This window comes from Mytilus trossulus, chromosome 8, assembly GCF_036588685.1.
Source record: "Mytilus trossulus isolate FHL-02 chromosome 8, PNRI_Mtr1.1.1.hap1, whole genome shotgun sequence".
Taxonomy (NCBI): Eukaryota; Metazoa; Mollusca; class Bivalvia; order Mytilida; family Mytilidae; genus Mytilus; species Mytilus trossulus.
Window position 1 is genome coordinate 42,415,167 of NC_086380.1, and position 23,207 is coordinate 42,438,373.

Below are 23,207 nucleotides of genomic sequence, written 5' to 3' on the forward strand. Positions count from 1 at the left end.
AAATAGCTGTTATTTACAGATACACGCCCACTGCTGCTGTCGTCCGCTGAATGAACAGGATTCAGATAACTAGTATTGTCAGTGTTTATTGGTATCTCATCTTCAGTATATCTATAATCAATATGCACTTCATTTATGTGTAGATTTTCTGCGATCAAATTTTCGTCAATTTCGTCGTATATGCTAAGGTTTGAGTTGATCAACGAATGTCTTCTAGTTGAATGTATGTTCTGCAGAGCATTAGAAGTATTTGTCTTTATCTTAGTCTTTTTTCTGTATTTAACAACTAAATAAGAGAGTCCTATTATGACTAAGATACATGTAACAACTACTGAATATATAACAATTTCCCTGTCTAAAAACCCTGAAAACATAACATACGACATTATTATTGTTAATATTGAAAAATATTATATAGGTAAACCAAGTTTTATACGGCAATGCAAATGCATCACAAGTACATACAATAGATGTGTCTTTTCAAAGTAAAATGACAGAAGATATTGGTAATAAAAGTATATCGGAAGATGGTTAATTATTAAATGAAGCAAAACATATGGATTCAAAGTTACCTTGGCTTTTTTAGGTTTTTACACAGCACAATACATGCATTACATTTTGAATATGAAATTCATTATATGGACTGCTTGGTTGTTGTCATAGTTACTAAATGTGTTTTCTTTAAAAATTGATAATGTCCCCTTTCACAATTTTGTGAATGCAACATTTTTGTAATTTGCAAATGTCAAACAAATTTAAATTTTAGTTTTTTTTTATAATGCTTGCGGATTATTCTTCCATTAGCTGTTTTCTGCTCGTTTGTCGGGTTGTTGTTCTTTGACACATTCCCCATTTCCATTCTAAATTTTATTTTAAATTCAAACGAGTTAAAATAATAAACTACATATCACAAATTCACTTAAGTAAGAAGAGAAAACAATCATACTCCTACAGTCACTATGCATTGTGATCTATTACGGTGTTGTTCAAACAACCGGAATATCTATCTAGATATTAAGCCGGTTAAGTTTAGACTTAAAGACTAATGAATGAAAAATAATTAAAAAAGTGATGTTGTATACACATGATTATCGCAAAAAAAAAAAAGCAATAAGCATTATCATATACTCACCAATAGTGATGTTAGTCGTCGGAGTAGGATTTGGCATTTCATATTCGTCAACGGCTTCGATCGAGTTTGTTCTTATTTGTGTGACATATTCTACAATACACAAGCAAAATTGAGAATGTGTCAAAGAGACAACAACCCGCATAAAATAAAAAACACAACAGCATAAGGTCTTCAGTGTAGCGAGAAATTCCCGCACCCGGAGGCGTCCTTCAGCTGGCCCCTGTACAAATATATACTAGTTCAGTGATAATGAACGCCATACTAATTTCCAAATTGTACACAAGAAACTAAAATTAAAATAATACAAGACTAACAAAGGCCAGAGGCTCCTTACTTGGGACAGGCGCAAAAATGCGGCGGGGTTAAACATGTTTGTGAGATCTCAACCCTCACCCTATACCTCTAACCAATGTAGAAAAGTAAACGTATAACAATACGCACATTAAAATTCATTTCAAGAGAAGTCCGAGTCTGATGTCAGAAGATGTAACCAAAGAAAATAAACAAAATGACAATAATACATAAATAACAATAGACTACTAGCAGTTAACTGACATGCCAGCTCCAGACTTCAATTAAACTAACTGAAAGATTATGATTTCGTCATATGAACATCAGGCACACTCCTTCCCGTTCGGGGTTGAGTATCATACCATCATAACGTATAGGAGAAGAACATAACCCGTGTCATGCCGACAACTGTTTTTAGAATAAATGTGTTTAGTTCCGATGCAAAGACCTTAGCAGTGACTCAGTATTAACGCCTAAATATGCAATCTTCAATGACTTGACAACAGTATCGTAATTATATCCCTTCTTAATTAGTCTATTCAAAGGTTTTGTAAGTTTCTCAGGTGAATACTGACACCTTTGTGCTTTATAAAGAATATTTCCATAAACACATGGATGTGAAATACCTGAACGTATAAGAAGTCTGCATGTTGAGCTATATTTACGAATGATGTCTTTATACCGATGATAAAATTTAGTAAATGTTTTGACTAGTTTGTGATATCGAAAACCCTGGTGTAATAATTTTTCAGTAATATATAAATTTCTCTCGTTAAAATCTAAAACATTGTTACATATACGAGCGAATCGTTCAAGTTGAGATATATAAACACCGTAAGAAGGTGACAAGGAAACGTCACCATCTAAAAACGGATAATTAACGATAGGAAATGAAAAATCATCCCTTTTATCATAAATTTTAGTATTCAGCTTTCCGTTAGTGATATAGATATCAAGCCCGAGGAAGTATATAAAGTATTTCTTTTTTTACCACTTTTTTGTATAACCAGTCAAAGTGTTTACAATCTCAGGATTGAAGGGCAAATTACCAAAAAACTACCTTATGAGAATACCGAGGAAAGTAATTTCTTGATTGACTGAATGTTTCATGCATAGACAATAACAGGTAGGTCCTGTAACAGGTTGATGACATGAGTAACTTGAGTGGACAATATACTTTAGTATTAGTTTTCATTTTTGAATTGAATAGTTCATATTTGTCATGTAGAGATCTTTCATAGCTAACCATACTGTATGGGTTTTTTACTCAATGTTGAATGCCTAGTTGAAAAGTTGTCCATGGTTGCTGTTAACTACTTCGTGTGAACTTAGGAGGATAGTTTTCTCATTGGGTAAAATACAACATATCCTTATTTTTATATTATATGTAATTGTAATAGCAAAAAAAGGACGATAGTTAAATTTGACAGTGACAGAAAGTTACAATGTAGTCATGCAACATGACACATATAAATCACCACATAGAGTAATGGTAAAGATAATTGAATCTCTAGATTTCAATTTAACGACTCATGATAAAGTCTCATTGATTGTGCCTGTATATTTATACATTCCGGACATTATGTAATAGTAAAAGTGCAATGATAAGTTAATATTGATATTAAACGACCTCCGAACAAAAAGGGATGTTCAGATCCCCGAGCCCGAAGGTCGAGAGGATTTGAACAGCCTTTTTTGTAAGGAGGTCTTTTAATGTCAATATTAATTTAATCATTGAACTATTACTGACCGTAAAAAATATAAGAAAAGTACATAAAAAGCACTTGCAGAAACCTTATTTCCCTGAACTGGACGAGCCTAAATATGTTGAACTTAAACGATAGTTAAACAGTACTCAGACTGATAAATACAATATTTAATATTGACAGTTAACAGTTACCAAATTGAAATGAAAACGGACCGATTTAATGGCATTACATCATATATATATAGTAGTTATTATTCATGATAAAAAAAAATAGCATTTACATGTAAATAACACTAAATGATAGTTTTACAAAATTAGGGGGTAAATTTATATTTTTTTATCAAACTTTTCAAAATAACGAGGTTTCTTATTTAATAGATCAGGCAATATAAACCCCATACAGACCTCATTTATAACTGACAAATGAATAGTATGCCCAACAACTTCATGCTATATATACTTGATGTTCTTGATCTGTCAGTAATCATGAAAAAGATTCGTAAAGATCAGACCTTAGAAAACAGTAAGTAAACTCTTCCAACAATTAGTTTTTAAACAACTTGTTTCAGAACTTCTAATCGGACAGACCTATATGCCTACGCTCCTTTACAATATATGACCGGAAAATGTTCCTTTTGCATCTGATTTGGTTATTTTCCCACATTACGTTACAAGCAAATGCAAAATAAGCTTTGTTATTCAGTCCTATTTGTAAAAAAAATCTTGCTTTATAATTATTTGTGTTTTTTAGAATAAAAATCTATGCATGCAAACTTCAATGAATAAAACCGTATTAAACAAGGTTTCACTGGCCCGATCAAAATTTTTTTTTTGTTTTTTGAGGCGAGATCAATGCATAAAATGGAAACAAATTTAGTCGTCTGTTATTCCCTTTTCATGTCTAAATGAAGCGAAAACACATGAAAAAACGTGTATCTTTCTTAGTTTTATCCTTGCCTGGCAAAAAAAATCTTATGTTATAAATCGTATTAAAACAGTAGATAAGAACCATAATAAAAAATATTTAAAACGTTTTAAATACTAATAAGCAGTCAGTTATGTGGTAAACTGAAGAGACCCCCCCCCCCAAAAAAAAAAACAACAACAAAAAAACACTATTTAAATGGGAATTGTAAATTATAGCATTTTGCAAGATCTTGTCTTTGTGTGCTGAGTACTAGTACAGATAAATCAATTAAGTTGGTTGATTGTTTTACGTCCAGTAGCAAATATTTCATGCATGTTCATGACTATAACACATGAATTTGAAATGCAATAGATAGGTCGTACAATAGGAGGTCAAAAGTAAAGTTGGACGTGAAACTTTAAAATACCACTGGAAAATTAGGGTACATAAATTTAGACTTGAAACAACAGTCAATATTCAGACCACTCGAATAAAAGGTGCAAGAGTTTTTAATTTGCCGAGAGCGTTGATCCATAAAATCCACCCTAAGTCAGTCATCCATGTTTACGTGAAGTTTTAAATATCATTTCACGCATTCAATTTAGGTTATATACTTTTAGCTAGCTTTAGTAACTGTAAGAATTCTGTGAAACTATATTGTGTATTGTACTTTAGTTTTTGGTATGATATTCTGTACTACCGATCCCTACCGCTCTCTTGTTTAGTCTCGTGTGGGGGCGCTCGGCTCGAGAGCGGGAGGTCATTTGTTCGAATCCCGAACGGCTCATACAAAGACGTTAATTAAATTGGTATTCTATTTCAACGCTAAACACATGGATTCAAAGACTAAGAGCACAGACTGGCCGGCTCAGAGTCGGAAATATGTCCGGTTAGGGTGACTTTTCTCCCTACGAACTAATATCTTGTGAACTTACACAATAAAAAAAAACGAATCAGCTTGTCAGTCTAGTAAAAAAACGGCGTTTATACTTTTATTATATTTACATGTAATCGTCCTGAATATTAATTTTATTTGCCGCTGGTCGTCATCCAGTATCACTATATATTTTATCGTTTTATTAATCAGTGAAGGGTTTTTTTCTTTTTCTGGTTTACAATCCATTTTCTTATTTAATTAATGCTTAGTATTGCAGACTAAGTGTTGTTTTGACATATTTAATCAACGCAGAAATTAAACACATTTACTCTGTTGCTTTTCTTGTTTGAATAGTTTTACAGTAGTCAGTTGTATGCCGCTTTGAAGCTAACTTACAGTTTGGTGTAAGCCAAGGTTTCGTGTTGAAGACCGAACTTTGACCTATAATGAGCTTTCTTTTACAAATTGTGTGTTATATAAGGTGTACAGCTTGTCTTTTTTATTCTCATATTACATGTTCTTATATTTCTATTTGTAGAGAAATACAATGATTAAAAATACTCTATCATTCATGCTTCAATCTTTCACTTTGTAAATATAACGGAATTTGATGAGACTGTCATTAAAGTGAGAGGGTTAGCGCTTTAGAGCCAGGTTTAATCCACCTTTCTACATTTGAAAATGCCTGTACCAAGTCAAGAAAATGACAGTTCTTGTCCATTCGTTTTTGATGCGTTTTGTTATTTGATTTTGCCATGTGATTGTGGACTTTCCGAATTGGTTTGCCTCTAAGTTCCGTATTTTTGTGGTTTTACTTTTCACTAAGATACATTCGATATTCACCACGAAATGTCCTGAACCCGAAAACTCGCGATCAAAATATTTTCAAAAAAATTTCATGGAAACTAAAACAATAAAAAAATATTGTTGGTTGTCTAACTGCTGATACAAGCTAACCGTAAATTTATCATGTTTAGAGTTATAATATGATTGTAAATTCAGCATACTAACTATTTGTAGAAAGATGCTTACTCGTAGGTTATGTGTTTTTAGATGTAATTTAATTCCCCTTTTAAGGCTTTTAAATAAGATAAGCTTTCTATCAATTTTTAAATATATGTGCAAAAACCTTAATTGCAGTGACATGTTCTAGTTATTTATGTATAATGAAGTATATTTTAAAACGTTTCCGCAAATTTCGTATTTAATATGGTGAGTGCGTAGCCTTTTTGTAATTGATACTGTTTTAACAAATGTGTCGAAGATACCTCTGACATGTACCTGTATCTGCAATTTGCCTGATTTCGGAACGTTATTTTTTGTAAACTTATGTTTCCTTTATGTTTCTTTTTTTTGGGGGGGGGGGGGGGAATAAGGATTAATACAAAGGGGTGTCACCAATGTTGATTTGTCATTGTATTAACCGTGATTTTGACTTTGCTCAAAGGATACTTGAAATTCAAATATTTTTTAATTTCGAAAGATGATTCTTCATCACTTGCACTTGCTGATTAAATATTAAAATCTTATGTTCATACTAGAACACATTTTTAGTATTCGTATTGTTATCATACGCCTTATTTTTAGTCAAGATTTTTATTATTCGTATTGTTATCTTAGAAGGTCTTACTGATTAAAATACTACAATAGGTAACAATTTGACAATTTAGTAGTGTCAACTTTGTGATTATGACCCGTGTATATAGCATATTAATCCTGGATACACCGTTTGGTGGTGCGCCTGTCAGATGCGAAACGTACAGATAAGGTAATAGGTAACATGTGAATATAGTATTGGTATCGGTATCGGACTCGACCCGGAACTTCTTAATTATTGGCAATATTAATTACGTGGAAAACAAAAGGGCCGGAGTGGTGTAATTTTTAATCTACACCTTTGTACTATATTAGTTATATTAAAGTTGAATTCTTTGATTCGTCGTTTTTACGTGATGACGGCTGACAAACTGTACCTCGTAACTCTAGAGACAATTAATTGAAAAGCTTTACAGAATAACAGCCTGTAGCCTTATCTATCGATAAGCCAATTCACCATGTAGACCTGTCCGATGCCGTTAGACCAATTTATTTAGACGATGAGGTTGAAAAAGCAAATGATCAGATAATCCGTCTTCATCGATTTCTTTCGAGGTTTTAAAAATTGAGTTATCATATAATTCAAAGAAACGCAAATTGACAGATCTCCATTTTTATTATACATTTTATCTACGTTGTGATACAAGGTCCTGTTTTGAACAGTTGAGGATGTACTTAGGTGAGGTTAGGTGAAAATTAATAAATTTAGAAGTTAAAATTGATACTATAGGCGGATAGAGCATCATTTAAGGATACAAATAAGCTAAAAATATTGATAGGTCATGGACCTCCTTTTCGAGATATTTGAGATTTAGAATATGGCGGAAAAGGATGACTCGGACTTTTACCTTAAATTTGCATTGGTATTATTAGGTCTCAAAACAACAGAAAGAAAATTAGGAATCTTCTAAAATGTTGGTAAATGACCTTTCATGAGCTATTAAGTCTTGTATGAAAAAATAAATGTGTGCTATGGGGCAAAATATCTTACATTGTATTGTATGAAAAACACCAAGGAGTCCGAACATTTGACACAAATTCCAAAACCTCACCTTAGTACATCCTTAATGTCATTAATTCCACCCGTTCCAATTATGGTCTTTGTGCAACGATAGAAATAGTATATGTTTTTATTTCAAAAAAATAAGGAACAACCTATAAATTTGTAAGAATGTGTTTACTTACCTTTGCTCCAAGGTGTAGAGAGTGTGGCTGCTCTGTTTATTGTTGTTGTTTTATTGACGCATCCCAGAATATTGTTGCACCTTAAAGAAACATAAATATGTGCTTTAATTCTAAAACTGAAATAATATCATTAGCACAAACTATTAACAGTTTATCAATGTTAAATATATTTCCTTATGAAAATACAGCATCTTCTCGTCTGTTTTGAAAGATATTTTAAATAAAACAAAAAAAAATGACAATTTTTATATTGCTAGGTAGGAAGAAGTTGAGCTTTTCGCATCAATTGGAGTCCGTCGTCCATCGTCGTCTGTTAACTTTTACAATCATCTTCTCCTCCGAAACTAACTACCAAACTTGGCCACAATCATCATTGGGGTATATTGATTGAACAATGTGTGCGATAACCCGGACCGCATACCGAGATGGCTGCCATGGCTAGAAATAAAACATTTGGTTAAAATGCAGATTTTGGCTTATATTTCAAAAACCAAAGCATTTAGAGCAAATCTGACATTAGGGAAAATTGTTAACGAAATGAAGATATATCTTTCCTGAAATTGCAGACGTATCAAAGAACCCGTTGTTGGTTTGTTGCCTCGGAATTTAGAATTTTAAGGAAATTTTGCAGTTTTTGGCAAATTAATATCTACAAATAAGTCAGAATGATTAAAATTATCAATTGACCTCTAAGGAGTTATTTCCTTTTAAAGTTAGTTTTTAACAAATTTTCAAAAAATTTTGTAATCTTACAAAAATCTTCTCCTCTGAAACTACCGAGACGAAAACTACTAAACTTAGTTACAATCATCATTAGGGTATGTAGTTTAAAAAAAGTGTCAGATGAACCGACCTGCCAACCAATATAGCCGACATGGCTAAAAAGAGAACATAGAGGTTAAATGCAGTTTTTGGCTTATATCTCTGGAGATAAAGCATCTAAAGCAAATTGGACAATGTGTAAACATGTTAATCAGATTAAGATCTCTCTGTAATGAATTTTTCAATGAATCAAAAACCTGTTGTTGGAACTTAATTTGTAATTTCACTGACATTTGCAGTTTTTGGTTTTTATCTTGAATATCATCATAGGTAGAAATAAACTGTAAACAGCAAAAAAAATCTTCAGCAAAGTAAGATCTACAAATAGGTCAACATGACCAAAATGGTCAATTGAACCTATAAGGAATTATTACCCTTAAAAGTAATCTTTGAGAACAATTTTACACACACATTTGGTAAGCTTTCACAAAAGTCTTCTGAAACTAAAGCAAAAGTATAACAGTTGCAAAATTTCATGTATCAATTGTTTATAAAAATATCAGGTTAGCGACAAAGCCTCCTAGGAGCCTCTAGTTTTTTTTTAAAGATGTTCGTGTTGCTTTTTATATGATTGTCAGTTTAACCGACAATATAGTAAAAACATGCAACATGCTGAAGCTCGGTTTGTCACTACCTTTTTCAAAATAATGATGTAATAAAATATATTGGAAACAGAACAAATTTTGTTTTGAGTCCAAATTCAATTGTCTAGACAAAAAAAATCTAAATTTTGATGCATTTTTTTTATTTTTTTTTAGCATTACTTCTCAATTATCGTATTTTTCATAAAACATTTAAAAAGTTATGATTACAACATTGTTGCAATGAATTATCTTGAAATTAAAGTGAAATACAAAACCGACACACTTACATGTTGAAAAACAAATCGTATTATTTCACTCGTCAGAGTCCATACAAAAATAGGCGTTGCTGCTTGATGATATTGCATCGATACAATCGATGTTGTACATTTCATATGGGCATTATATTTTCTGGTCCGTACGTCCGTTCGTTTGTGGGTCCGTTCGTCCATTCGTTCGTTTGTCCGTTCGTTCCTCTATTCGTTCGTCTGTTTGTTTGTCCATCCGTTTGTTCGTCTGTCTGTCCCGCTGCAGGTGAAAGTTTTTGGTTGAGGTAGTTTTTGATGAAGTTGTAATCAAATCAACTTGAAACTTAGAACACACGTTCCCTGTGATATGATCTTTCTAATTTTTAATGACAAAGTTGAGTTTTACCCTATTTTCAGGGTCCACTAAACATAGAAAATGATACTGCGGATTGGGCATCCGTGTGATAGGGACACATTCTTTTAAATTATTTTAATTGAAAATTCCATGGCCAATATAATGAAAATAATAATTAATTCAAGATTAAAAAAGCATTTGAAGAATTGAACAATATATTGACCAATTGATTGATATAGTAACGTATGCACCATAAATGTGTTGATCTTTCACTTATTAAATATTTTAAGATATTTGAATTCTTGTGAATATTATAGGTACACTTGTATATTGTACTTTGATATGCATTGAGTTTTATATTTGTGAAATGTTAATGAAAATGGATAGATCACGTATTTTATTCAGAACACATAGAATACATATTACTGAGTTGTTAGTGCTGTTTATGATTAGTGATAGTTTTTTGATGGAACTCAAATTCCTTGGATGATTTTTTTTATCACTGCCGTAAATGGGGTATTTTGGTTGTAATTTTAATTTCTTTTATTTGGTGTCTCCAATTAATGAAAGTGCCAAAATTAATAACACGAAAATAAATCACTAGAAACTGAAACGCAAAAATCGCGTACCGGTAAAACAATATTGTTTTGTTAATTGTTAGGGAAAACGTTTAATTTTATCATATCTTCCATATATCTACAACAATTCCATACATATAGACAAATCTGTAAATAAACACTTGATATAATTTGACAACATTTCTATACAATTTTTAATCAATTGTCAATTTTTCGGAAATTATAAAGAAAACACAACATGAATTGTTATTCACTTAGTCATAGATATGCGAAGCTATTGCTGATTATTCGCTGTTGTTGGTAATCAGAACATCAAAACTGCGTGTAATCCACTATCTTTTCTTAATATACATGTACTGCCAGTAGCTTAATGATTAAACTTTGTATCTTTGAATGTCAATTGATTAACACGTACTATGATACAGATCATTTAAATTTATTTCATAGGATATTTGTAAATAAATAATATACGTTGTATATCTAGGTAAACCTTTCACCTGCATGACAGTTACAATATTTTCATGGTTTCGACTCCCTGTTTTACATTTGAAAAAAATTACAATGTGTGTTTTCTTTTTTATGTCGAGTAAGCGTATCCTTTATCGCTTAAGTGTGTTCTCCAAAATGTTGTACCTTTCCTAACGTGATGTGTGGAGGTCTGGTTATATGTTATAGAGCTAGTACCGTTTTTTAAATGAGCATAATGAGTAGTATGTCGGTGTATCTCAAAATTCATATGCCATACAGACCTAGCTTATGAAGCTGAAAGTTTCGTTTTTGTAAACGGGAAATAGCTAAGTGTAACCCTTTCCTTCTAGCAAATGTATTGAAAAACATTTAATTCTTTCGAATCAGTTGACTCCAAAAGTGACTATTACAAACTGGAATACAATGATGAATAGTTAAAATACCCTGCTCTATTCAAGGAACATGTCGAGTTGTTCATATACTTTTAACCCGGCTTAAAAGGTTTACAAAACTCAATTATGAAATCAGACGATAAACCACACTATTTATCAGCAAAATAATATAAAAATTGACTGTCCAAGTTGTACAGCGAAATATGCATTTAGTCTTAGATGCATGTTTTCCTTTTATTAGTTTTAAGTGGCTTTGCACTAGCTGTCAGATAACTGCGAGTACTCTCAGATCTGTTCCTAGTGTCTTTCTATTGTCGGGATGTACAAGTACCCGGCCACATCCACTTGTTTTTAGTCCATCTGATAAGTTAAGCCTTTTTCAACTGATTTTTAAAGTTCGTTCTTATGTTGAACTGTTATACCACTGTCCCAGGTTAGGGGAGGGTTGGGATCCCGCTAACCCTGCCACATTATTTAGGTATGTGCCTGTCCCAAGTCAGGAGTCTGTTATTCAGTTGTTGTCGATTGTTGATGTGTTAGATATGTGTTTTCGTTCGTTTTTTTTATATAAATAAGGCCGTTAGTTTTCTCGTTTGAATTGTTTTACATTGTCATATCGGGGCCTTTTATAGCTGACTATGCGGAATGGGCTTTGCTCATTGTCATAGGCCGTACGGTGACCCATAGTTGTTATTGTCCGTGTCATTTTGGTCTATTGTGGACAGTTGTCTCATTGGCAATCATACCACATCTTCTTTTTTATATGAATGTAGGTACCTGATATGTTCATATCGTGAACAAATGAATTGGAAAAGACAGTTAAAAAAGTAAGGTAGTCTTATATCCTAAGGAAAAATTACCTTTGTTCAACAAAACATGTACATTTCCTTAAGCATTTTTCGCCGTACCAATTAGATCTACAAGGCATACAGTTATCACCTGCCATAATGAATCCGATAGGACATGCTGTGAAATAAGAACAGTTGACGTATTAAAATCAAAAGACGACTTTACGTGAACAAACACCTTTTTTCGAAAAATTAAGCTTCATATAGTGTACCAAAACAGTGTTTTTATCATGTTCTTTCATTCCTTTTGGAAAGGTATTTAACGTTTTCAATCATATTTACATCAGACAACATGTAAATGAAGTTGTGGGAGTATACAAAACTGCTGTTTACTAAAAAAAATAACTAAATTAAACTGATACATACAAACACATTGGTCATTATGTAACTGGTGGTCAGAGCAGCAAATAAGATGTCTACAAAAGACAATATCATATTTAATATAAAAAAAATAGTACTCCGAAGAGACATTCATAGAAAGACGCAAGTTTGTATACGATTGATACAAGAGTATAGAAGCAAACGAAATCAGAGGCCAATTCTTTTCTCAGATTTGGTTATACAATAATTTTTGCTTTGATCCTGTGAAATAGCTTGTTGGTTGTTCAAAAAACACAAAATCATGCTTTGATGAACTAGTTTACAAATTTTGAATCGGCCAATCATCGAAAGCACAACGCTTTATTTATTGTGATATCTTTGAAGGCAACCAAAACAACAGTACAAATTGGATCAAAATTTCGACTTGAAGATGATTATATATTTTATATGTCAATGATTGTAATATGTACAAATGTATGAACGAAGGGGCGATTTAACATGTTCATTGATGTTTAAGTCCCCAAAGAATTTAGAAAATCGCTAAAACCTACAGGTCAATTTATTTCGTAGCGAAATCAAATTGTTAGGAATATTAGTATAAGGGAGACAACTTATGATCTCAAATTCGCACAGAAGAACAGAAATTGCGAGTGACAAGTAAATCGAGATTTTTGATACGACCAACGACTAATACTGTAAACTGTTTAATGGAATAAATACAACGGCGAACATCCTCAGATTTAACATTCACAACTTTTAAAACAGGACACTGAGCGTGTTTAAGTCACCATTTTACGATGATTTTCATCTTATGATGTTGCGTATTCACTCCGCTGATTTGTAATTGAATACGAGTTGATCAGTTGTAATATTCTGAAGGTTTAGTGTTGTAACTAACAGGTGTTTTTTGAAATGAAATATAACATGTAGAAAGACAGCTGATGGATAATTTGATTATAAACGGATAACACATGGACAGCTTGTGGTTCGTTTTTTATTACCAACTCGTCAATAAGGCAGATATCTTTTTGAAAAAAGCTTAATTTTCAACTGACAATAGAAGAATAAGAATAAGAATAAGAATATTTTATTTCCAATTAAGGGGCCCTATAAAGAGCTTTCATGACATTACAAACAAGTAGGTAAGATTATACATAAATAAGAGACATATAATATAAGAAAACAACATTTTTTAATACTATTCAAAATGTTATAAAAGGCCAGGTTAAAAACAGACACTACAATTTACATCTTTAAAATATACCATTTAAAATCATATACCACTCAAAATATATATGTTTGTGGCTAATTTGCATTTATTATTTTTGAACTTCTCCTTATCTCTAGATTTTTAGATAAATACTTTCTTAAACATTTATACACATTTAAATTTTCTTGTGTAAATAGCCATAAAAACTTTGAAAAATTGTCTAACGATTGCAAATTATTACAATTTAGAGAAATTTCAGTAAAAAACTCATTTCTATTATCAATATATAGTGGACATTCAGTTACAAAGTGTATCTCATCTTCAACTTTATTTAAAGTATAGTATAAACATTTTCTGAGTGTCCTATTCACATAAAGTTTGGCATATCTATCAGTCTCAATCCTTAATGGATGAGCGCTTATTCTGATTTTACAGATTGATTGTCTTAACCTAAAATCTTTTAGATCCAAATATTATTCAAAACAAAATAGAGTTTTAAAGGAAAAATTGGTAGTAAGTTTACCTTGATCTGATTGTGAAACTTTATTTCTATTATATGAATGGGACATTCCATAATGTTTTCCAAATTATGACAAGTGGTAATATGCATATGCATTAAATTGACGGTAGCAAGTCATTTTGAGTAAAGCTATTTCGTACTAAAAACTACTATTACCAAATTGCACAGTCATCTAAAAGTCGCCAGATAAACTGAGAGTCATATTTTTTTTATTTTTTTTTAAATAAATGAATCAAGTCGGATGCAAATGTAATCAATCCCTGATAAAAAAAAAAAATGCCAATTCTACTAGGATATAAACATTTTTCATTCAAACTTTAAGGAGTTTAAGGAGTAGGTTCAGTAAGACCCCTTTTGGGACCAAAATAGAGAAGTTTTAACAAATTGTCAAAATGTAATATTTTAGCTATTTATTGAAAAGTAGAATGCTTCTGCTAAATAAATATGGGCTGGTTTTCTCTACAATATAATGCACATATATCGGGTACTACCATCATTAAGTCATGCTAAATTACTGAAATCTTCACAATTTTAGCACGGTTTCCGTCTTAAATAAATGTAGCGGCATTCGTGTTCTTTCATAATATTGAAACGTAAGTTGTATTTGATGATAATACATAACATTTATAAAGGTTGAGGATGAACACGGATGTAGCCACTTTCATTTTGGACAAAAAAACATCTGAAAACTGACGTATTTTTGCATATTTGATAGATATGTCATATTAAAGCTTGAATCGGAGCGTTTTAATGACAAAATCAGTAAAAATATTGCACATTAAGTGTTTACAAAAGGTCAACATCATTCGTCAGATGAACCTGAAATTTGAGGCCAAAATCTGCCCTTACCGGACCTAATACTTTAGTTGATAGTTCAAACATTTTTTTTAATGTCAAATGAAATGAATAAATATACAAGAACTATCGACTTTCACTTTTTTTTTTTTAAAGATTTTTAGATATATACATTTAAAAAAACATCATATAAAACACTTCAATAGATATAGAAAGATGTGGTGTGAGTGCCAATGAGACAACTCTCCATCCAAATAACAATTTAAAAACTAAACCATTATAATCAAATATATATATTATTGCATATATAAAACAATTTCCTTTGTGATAAGCACATGCGACACGTTAATGAAATTTCACTTCGCCAACTATATTTCCCTATTTGACTATGGAAGGAGAAGTCACTTACCCCTGTCCATATTCATAGGTTATGCCATTATAATAAATATAATAGGTATAAACCAGTGAAACTTTACCGGTTTAATAATCAGAAATGATTAACAAAAACAAAATTCCGGACGAAATACGTCACTGCTAACCTAACAAAGGTGCAAAATAGTTTCTAGTTGCAAAATGTTTCTGGCTGATATAAGCTATTACCATAACTAACAGTACATTTTCGTCGTCTGTCGTCGTTAACGTGATCAAGAATCGTCCCCTCAACAACAACTTGAATTATTAAAACAACACTTCACCACGGGGATTATTATGAGAACTAGTATAACTAGCATAAAATAAGCGTTTAATTCCTTTTAATGATATCTTCTCATTTACGAAAGACGTACATTTGTATATCATAAAGATTTTGTTTTTTAAAATCGGACATATAGACAAAAACGTAAAAATGTCAAGATCAACTAAATGTTAAAAAGATATAGAAGCTATATTGGCGATCAAGACGATTTGTAACGAGTTTTCATGTAATTGGTTATTTTTATCGCAAAATCTATAATAACAGAATAGAAGACACTATATAGAGCAAAAAATAATCAGCCATACAAAATCCATGGATATTTTTGTATTACCGAAACCATTGGATTATTGCTTTTTTGGATCATTTGCCTAAATCTGGCATTTAACTAGCTAAACTAATTAGCATGTCAAAGACCGACAGAAACTTAAACATGTCTAAAACCACTGGAAGTCTAGGTTTATGAATCATTAAACAAAGATTGTTTTTTTTAAGGTTTTTCATGTTTTTCACTAGAACACCAATACAAAAAATTAATAAAAAAAATGTTAAAGATAATATATTGTTAGAAACTTGTTACGCACAAACTATAAAATATGCAGAACCACCACATGTGTGCTGACATGAGTTATCATTTCATGGTCATAATTACAAATTAACTGTTTTCAAACCATTAAATTTTCGAAATATCTAGGCTTTGCAAACTCAAGAATGAATTAAGTTAGCTGTATTTGTATTCAGCTTTATTTACCTTTTTTTGTTTATTCTATTGTCACTGATGACTCTTTTGTATACGAAACGCGCGTCTGGCGCAATTACAATATTTCAACTCTGGTATCTGGGACAATATTCTAAATGCGCCTTGAAATGAGAAACTCAAAAGTCACGTGTAAAGAAAAACTCTCTGTGTAGTGATACATGTATTTGACACATTTCTATGATAACAAAATCACTGAGCTGAATCATTTGTGTTAGTTTAGAAAGAAGGGGAACACAGAATAAATGTGTAAAAACTATGGAGCTAATTAATGTGTTCAAAGTATTAAAGGAGAAGGTCCGGTTAGGACCGATGTTCATCTGACGAAAGATTTTGAACACCTTATAAACACTTAAGTGTTTATTTTATTTGAATCAATTAGTTTATGTGAAATATTTTAACTGATTAAGTCATAAAAAACGCACCGATTCAATCTGAAATATGAAAAATCTACCAAATATGCCGAAAAATTTCATTTTTTCAGATGGTTTTAGTCAAAATTAAAAGTGGCCGCATCCGTTTTCATCCTCAACCTTTATATATGTTATGTATTATAATAAAATACAACTTACATTTCAATATTAAGGATGAACACGAATTTGGCCACTTTCGTTTAACACAAAAACCGTATAACATTTAACAAAAATGCTAGAATTGTGAAGATTTCAGTAATTTAGCATGACTTAATGGTGCTAGCACCCGATATATGTGCTTTGCACTGTCAAAATCAGCCCACATTTATGTAGCAAATTAAAAGCATTCTACTGTTCAATAAATAACTAAAGTTTACATTTTAACAATTTTGTTAAAGTGCTATATTTTGGTGCCGAAAAGGGGTCTTACTGGACCTACTCCTTTTCAAAGAACTTATTGTGTTAAAAATGGGATTTTTTTAACACAAGGAGCCACATTCCAAAAGGATACTCGGAGTTTGCTAATTTACGGAAAATGAATCAAACCTTGAACCCCGAAAATTTAATCCCATATATAATAATGTCTTAGCTTCGAAACAAGCAATCATTCATATACAAGTTTACGATATTAGCTGAACAACAGAAGAAAACGTTACCATTACCGCCTATGCAGAAACAATTACAAATATCTATGATGAGTTTAGCTAAACAAACGCGAATATGACCGAAACCAAATAAATGACGATGATTGACTTATTTTGATATTTGATGGTTTATCATATGGAAATAAAACATATGACAGACTGGTCGAAACTGTATTCATCAAAACTAAAATGCAATACAACCTACAAAAAAATGTGAAATGACAGAAACTTTGAGTTGTTTTTTTTTCTCAATCTAATGAAATAGTGGAATCTTAATAAATATATATACGTATTTGTATGTAGATTTTCGTTATATAATCTTCACGAAAAGTATAAATATATTTAGATTAATGTACGCGTATCAAATGTTGATGATAGATATTTAAATATATCATTAATTGTAAGATTGCCAATAGATATAGGAAGATGTGGTGTGGGTGCCAATGAGACAACCCTCCAACCAAATAACAATTTATAAAAGTAAACCATTGTAAGTCAATGTACGGCCTTCAACACGGAGCCTTGGCTACACCGAACAACAAGCTATAAAGTGCCACAAAAATGTTACTTAATAATATATCAAAAGTTTGTCGCTAAATTGTAATAATTAAACTCATCATAGATACCAGGACTAAATTTAGTAAATACGTCAGACGCGCGTTTCGTCTACAAAAGTCTCATCAGTGACGCTTGAATCCAGAAAAGTTAAAAATACCAAATAAGGTACGAAGTTGAAGAGCACTGAGAACCAAAAATCCTAAAAGTTGTGCCAAATACAGCTAAGGTAATCTATGCCTGAGGTAGAAAAGCTTTAGTATTTAAAAAAAAATCATCAGCTTGACATACTGAGAAAAAGTCGATGACATATATATATTATCGAAAATGAATGATAAAATCAGCAACACATCTAGTTTTCATATTTAGAATGCAAATGACAACATAGTGTGTTTTTTTTTATATTAGCTTCGAATTAAAGATCTTGCGCTGTTGTAGTCTAGTTTCATAACGAAATTTTCGAAAGATGAAAATAGTGTAAAAGGTTCATTTTATACACTATATTGCGAAAATCAAATATATCTTTTCTTACCCAGTAGTTATATTTTCACATACACCATCATCTTCAACATTGAGACCCAATACAACACTATCAATACTAAATAAAACTAAACAAAATCCGAACACCTTTGGCATGTTTTATAAGCACTGTGTCTGATATATCAGGAACTATTTAATACAAGTTAGATTGTTTTTAAGAGCGAACAATCACCGGATGGTATGCAGGATAAATTATTTAATCTATCGATCCATTGTATTCATTGTACATCATAGTCATTGGTTTGAAAAATTGATATATATATAGAATAATGATATTTTTCTTTTTGATACTGACTTTATTAGAAAGAATGTCAAGCGAGCCTCATATTCCAGCTGATGAAGTCAGTATACAAAATTGCCATCATTTTTTATCAGTCTGAACTGTATGCTTTTTGTTGTTGAGAATATGAAATAAAAATTAAATAGTTAGGAAAGCGTGTTCATAATGTTACACAGTTGCTCTGTGCATGAATGACGTCGCATACATTTTTTGATAAATTGACGCTACAAATGGACTGCACTATCACTTGCCATCATCGCCTTACAAGCATTAGCCGTTCAAAAAGGGTTAGTCGTCTCTTAGCTGATGAAATGGAAGGTGCTCTCGCTATGTAGATTAATTTATTTACGAGAATAGCCACGTGCATCAATCAACAAATTTTACCACACACGTGAGGTCACACGTTATGTATTCGAATATATCGGTTAACGTTGTTGTTTACGAAACTCCAGAAGATTCGACTATTTATAGATAAAAGTTACATGTGTACCAATACCATGAATGATTAATGACCAGGCAAAATATAATTGCTAAAATAGAGAGGACAATCCGATAATCTACGGGATTGAAGGACATTTACTAGGTTTGGATTGTCCTAACCAATCAATAAACTTTGATTATTTACGTCTCGTAATATCTTCCAATCAGGTAGCAAGAAAAATTCACACACTAACTGTCCATCGTTCAATTCTTAATATCGACTCCTCCTAGGAGTAGACCTTTGCGTAGGCCAAGATTCATACACAATAATATTTATCTCTATTCTTCGGTAAAATGATCAAATCAATCCATTTCAATTAATTGTTCATGGTAAAATTTCATAAAACGAAAATCCGCGATTGGGATAATTTTTGTATGCTTGTTTTTCTTTTTTGCTAAGGTGTTTTGTCTACAAGCCCTTTGTGTTTCTTTGATACATAATGACGTGACACTTGTTTTTTTAAGAAATTTATTTTAAGCATACAGACAAGCGACATGAAGGACAAGACACTTCTTATTTAGACTTCATTCTGTTAATACTTTGAAAGACAAAACTATTTTATATCTACCTGTGTGATGTTTACATGCTGATCAACTGATGTATATCAATTTGACGTCAGAGATAATGTTAACCTAACCATGTTCCTGTCAGAGTCCCCGTACTTGAAATCGTTCAATCCTTTATGGATTGATTTAACATTGATAAATAAAATTGTATAATAGAATAACAATGAATGAGGTAGTTTTTCATGTATGCATTTTTGTGCTTCCTCGTTACATATTTGTGTTTTTTAAAGTGTTTCAGATATAACACAATGATGACTGCGGTGCCCATATTTTGGACATTTTAACCTATAATGACTGTTTATTTTGTTCATGCATCGTTGTCAATATAATGGAATTTGATTCGACTGTCATATAAGTGGCTGGTTGAGCTACCTATAAAACCAGGTTCAATCCATCATTTTCTATATAAGAAAATGCATGTACCAAGTCGGAAATATGACAGCTTTTATCCATTAGTCTGATGTGTTTGTGCTTTTGTTTTTTGTCATTTGATTAGGGACTTTCCGTTTTGAATTTTCCTGGGAGTTCAGTATTTTTGTGATTTTACTTTTTATCAATGATACTAATAATTCATGTCAACACAGAAACGCTAATTAGTGGGCTGGTGATACCCTCTGGTAACAAAATCCACCAGCAATGTCATCGACCCAGTGGTTGTAAATTCATTTCACAACAATGACGGCATTGACTGTTCTACTTTGATTACTCTGTATGGCAGCAATACACTCTGCAATATAGAAAACGGTATAATCTGTATTTGTATGTTGGTTAAATTTCAATTTGTATTATTGCTTTTTAAAGAATAATTATAATTAAAAAAAAAGAAAATATATGCGACATATTCATGATATTGTAAAAACTAAAAAAAATTATATCAATCTGTCCTCATGGCGTCTTAATAATCTGGGATTGTATAGTGTACAATAGCTAGCGTTTCTTTTGTATGCACGGGAACTTTTTCACCATAGTTCCTGTTCAGGATTACATCAATCAAAATAATGACAAATACCAAACGGGCGTAAACAACACTGATGGCTCATCTTGTGCATGTTTATGTGACTATTTTCCTAGTGATGTATGCAGATCAGATCACCGTTTTAGAAAGTTGTTTTGTTTGGTATAATCAAACACTTAATGACTGGATATGTGTAATAGTTAGTTTGTTGTTCCTGAAACCGGAAGTATAATTTGACTTAAAATTTCGTCCAATGTCTGAAATAGTATCCGGACTCTTTTTTTCTCGTTTTTCTCCCAAAATAACTCAATCTGAATAGTCATATGAATGGATAACATATAGGACATAGAGGCATGATGATTAATTTATTGTGGAAAGTAGAGAAGCGACACACAAAATGAGGTCTTCTCGTTTAATAGTATAGATAACGTTTTGTCTCATCAAAAAAATACCTGATTTTGGTCAAATCCTTTGTGTACGTAATGTACAGTACAAGTCTAAAAATAATAGCAACTTTCAGAAAAATTTCATGTTTACTGTACATCTTACAAATTTAGCCAATACACATCCATACCCTATGGAATGTAACGAGTTATTCCGAAAACTGTAAATAAAACCTTTTTTCACCAGACCTAATCACTGTTTCCAAATTACAAACAATTTAGATAGATAGATAAAACATCCAAAAGTAAATTTAGCTCTTTTATTTCATTTCCAAATTGTAAAAACTAAGACATGTATGAGAAAGGGAGAGAGAGGGAAAAAATTGAATAAATACACTTTAATTTAAGGAAACTATATTCGTGAGGTTATGAATTGTGATTGTGGGCCCATTATACCACTTTTCCTTAATATAATACCCAAAACAATGGCATGCATTGAGCCTTTACAATATCGAACCAGAATATTAAATATCAAATTAATCCGACAAGTTTTATGGCATATCTGATAATTTGATAACACTAATCTTATGTCGATATTTCTAGGACTTTTCTAGCTAAAACTTTTAAAACGTGCAAGTACTAGGCAAAGTTAAAATTTCTATTGTAGTTGATTAAATTTCAAGAATCTGATTTTTTTTTTATCAAATTTTTTTTTTACAATTGAAATCATTTTCTCTTTGATTTAAGATAGGGAGGCATTTGAAAAAGAAATGTATCACTTCCGGTAAAATGCAAAATGGCAGACATCATACTTAAATCGGCCCAATATGTGAAAAGGTATAAGTATCATGCTGCTAAAACAATATTTGGTACAAACCTTTGTTATGTACTACTTTTGGATATATATGATATAGATGTCTTTAAAAACCCTACTTCCGGTAAAATCCAACATGGCGGACATTACACTAAAATTAGCTTATTTTTTAGGGAGGGTGATTGAAATGTGTTTTAAAGTATTGCTGCTATCATTAAACTGTGCATGAACCTTTTGTTGATGCTTCTAAGGGATACAATGAATAAGACATATGTCTTAAAACCCTTACTTCCGGTCCGGAAATATTCAAATCGGCGAACATATAAATATCCTTTTTTTTATTTTGATATTCAAATATTTTTCAAAATGTGAAGACAGCGGGGTTTTTTGTGATGGTCATTAAATTTTGACTGTAAGTTATCATCTTACCCACTTATCATTTCTGTAGTTGATATTTGAATACAAAATTAACACTTCCGGGTAAAAAACGATATTGTATAAATGGCAAAGATGATTCGTCAATCCATATCTTCGATTTAGAGTTTTGGATAGATTGAAGAAAACAAAATAAAATTACTAAAATAGTAAAGCAATTTAAAAATTACCACTATTTGAACAAAAAAAACATGTTAATTCCCAGTCACCACCACATGCACACGAAGCAGAGCACGGAAGACCAACTGCGGCAACCTTTCTTACATCCACAAAGTGCAATCTTCTGACAAAATGATTAGGCATCAGAAAGAGTTTTTTTTAAGTTTATCGTCTCCGTCCCTTCGTCATCCATTAGCGCCTGGACTTTGTAGTATAAGTGCGAATTTCAAGCTCGTCCCCTTAACACGTGTCTTATTATATTGTACGTTTTGCATGCTGGAAAAAAATAGAATGAGTTGAGGGATAAGCTTCCTTTTTGCGTGAGTAGTTATTTCTTGCTTAGTTAATCATGCTAACCCCATCTGATAAGTTTGTGCGATCTTACAGTAAACACCGGTGAATTAGGCGGATCAGTTGTCATTCTTTAAGTTAAAGTCAAATCTTCAAATGTCATAAATGTCTCCCACGCAGTCTTTTTTTCCTTTTTCAAGAAAACAGAGAACAGTTTTACAACCCGTTAATACATGGATCACAATATGTGTGTGTGATCACTCATCGCTAGTGCATTTGAAAGGTAATTGATAGATATTTATCCAAAGTTTACCCCCTCCCAAACACAATCCATATTTCGTCTACCTCTATGTCACGGAATAGCAAAATAGTAATGACAGCATCATCAGTAATGACTGTTCGAATAATG

At 31.7% G+C, this 23,207-nt stretch overlaps 1 long non-coding RNA gene across 1 annotated transcript; it reads right to left on the reverse strand.

Annotated features, from left to right (window-relative positions):
- Positions 1-298: 298 nt before the first annotated feature.
- Positions 299-7,761, reverse strand: LOC134681923 (uncharacterized). The gene is made up of 3 exons (XR_010100720.1): positions 7,697-7,761; positions 1,133-1,222; positions 299-364 (listed from the first exon to the last, which is right to left on the reverse strand). It is a non-coding gene; the product is annotated as an uncharacterized LOC134681923 (long non-coding RNA).
- Positions 7,762-23,207: the final 15,446 nt, after the last annotated feature.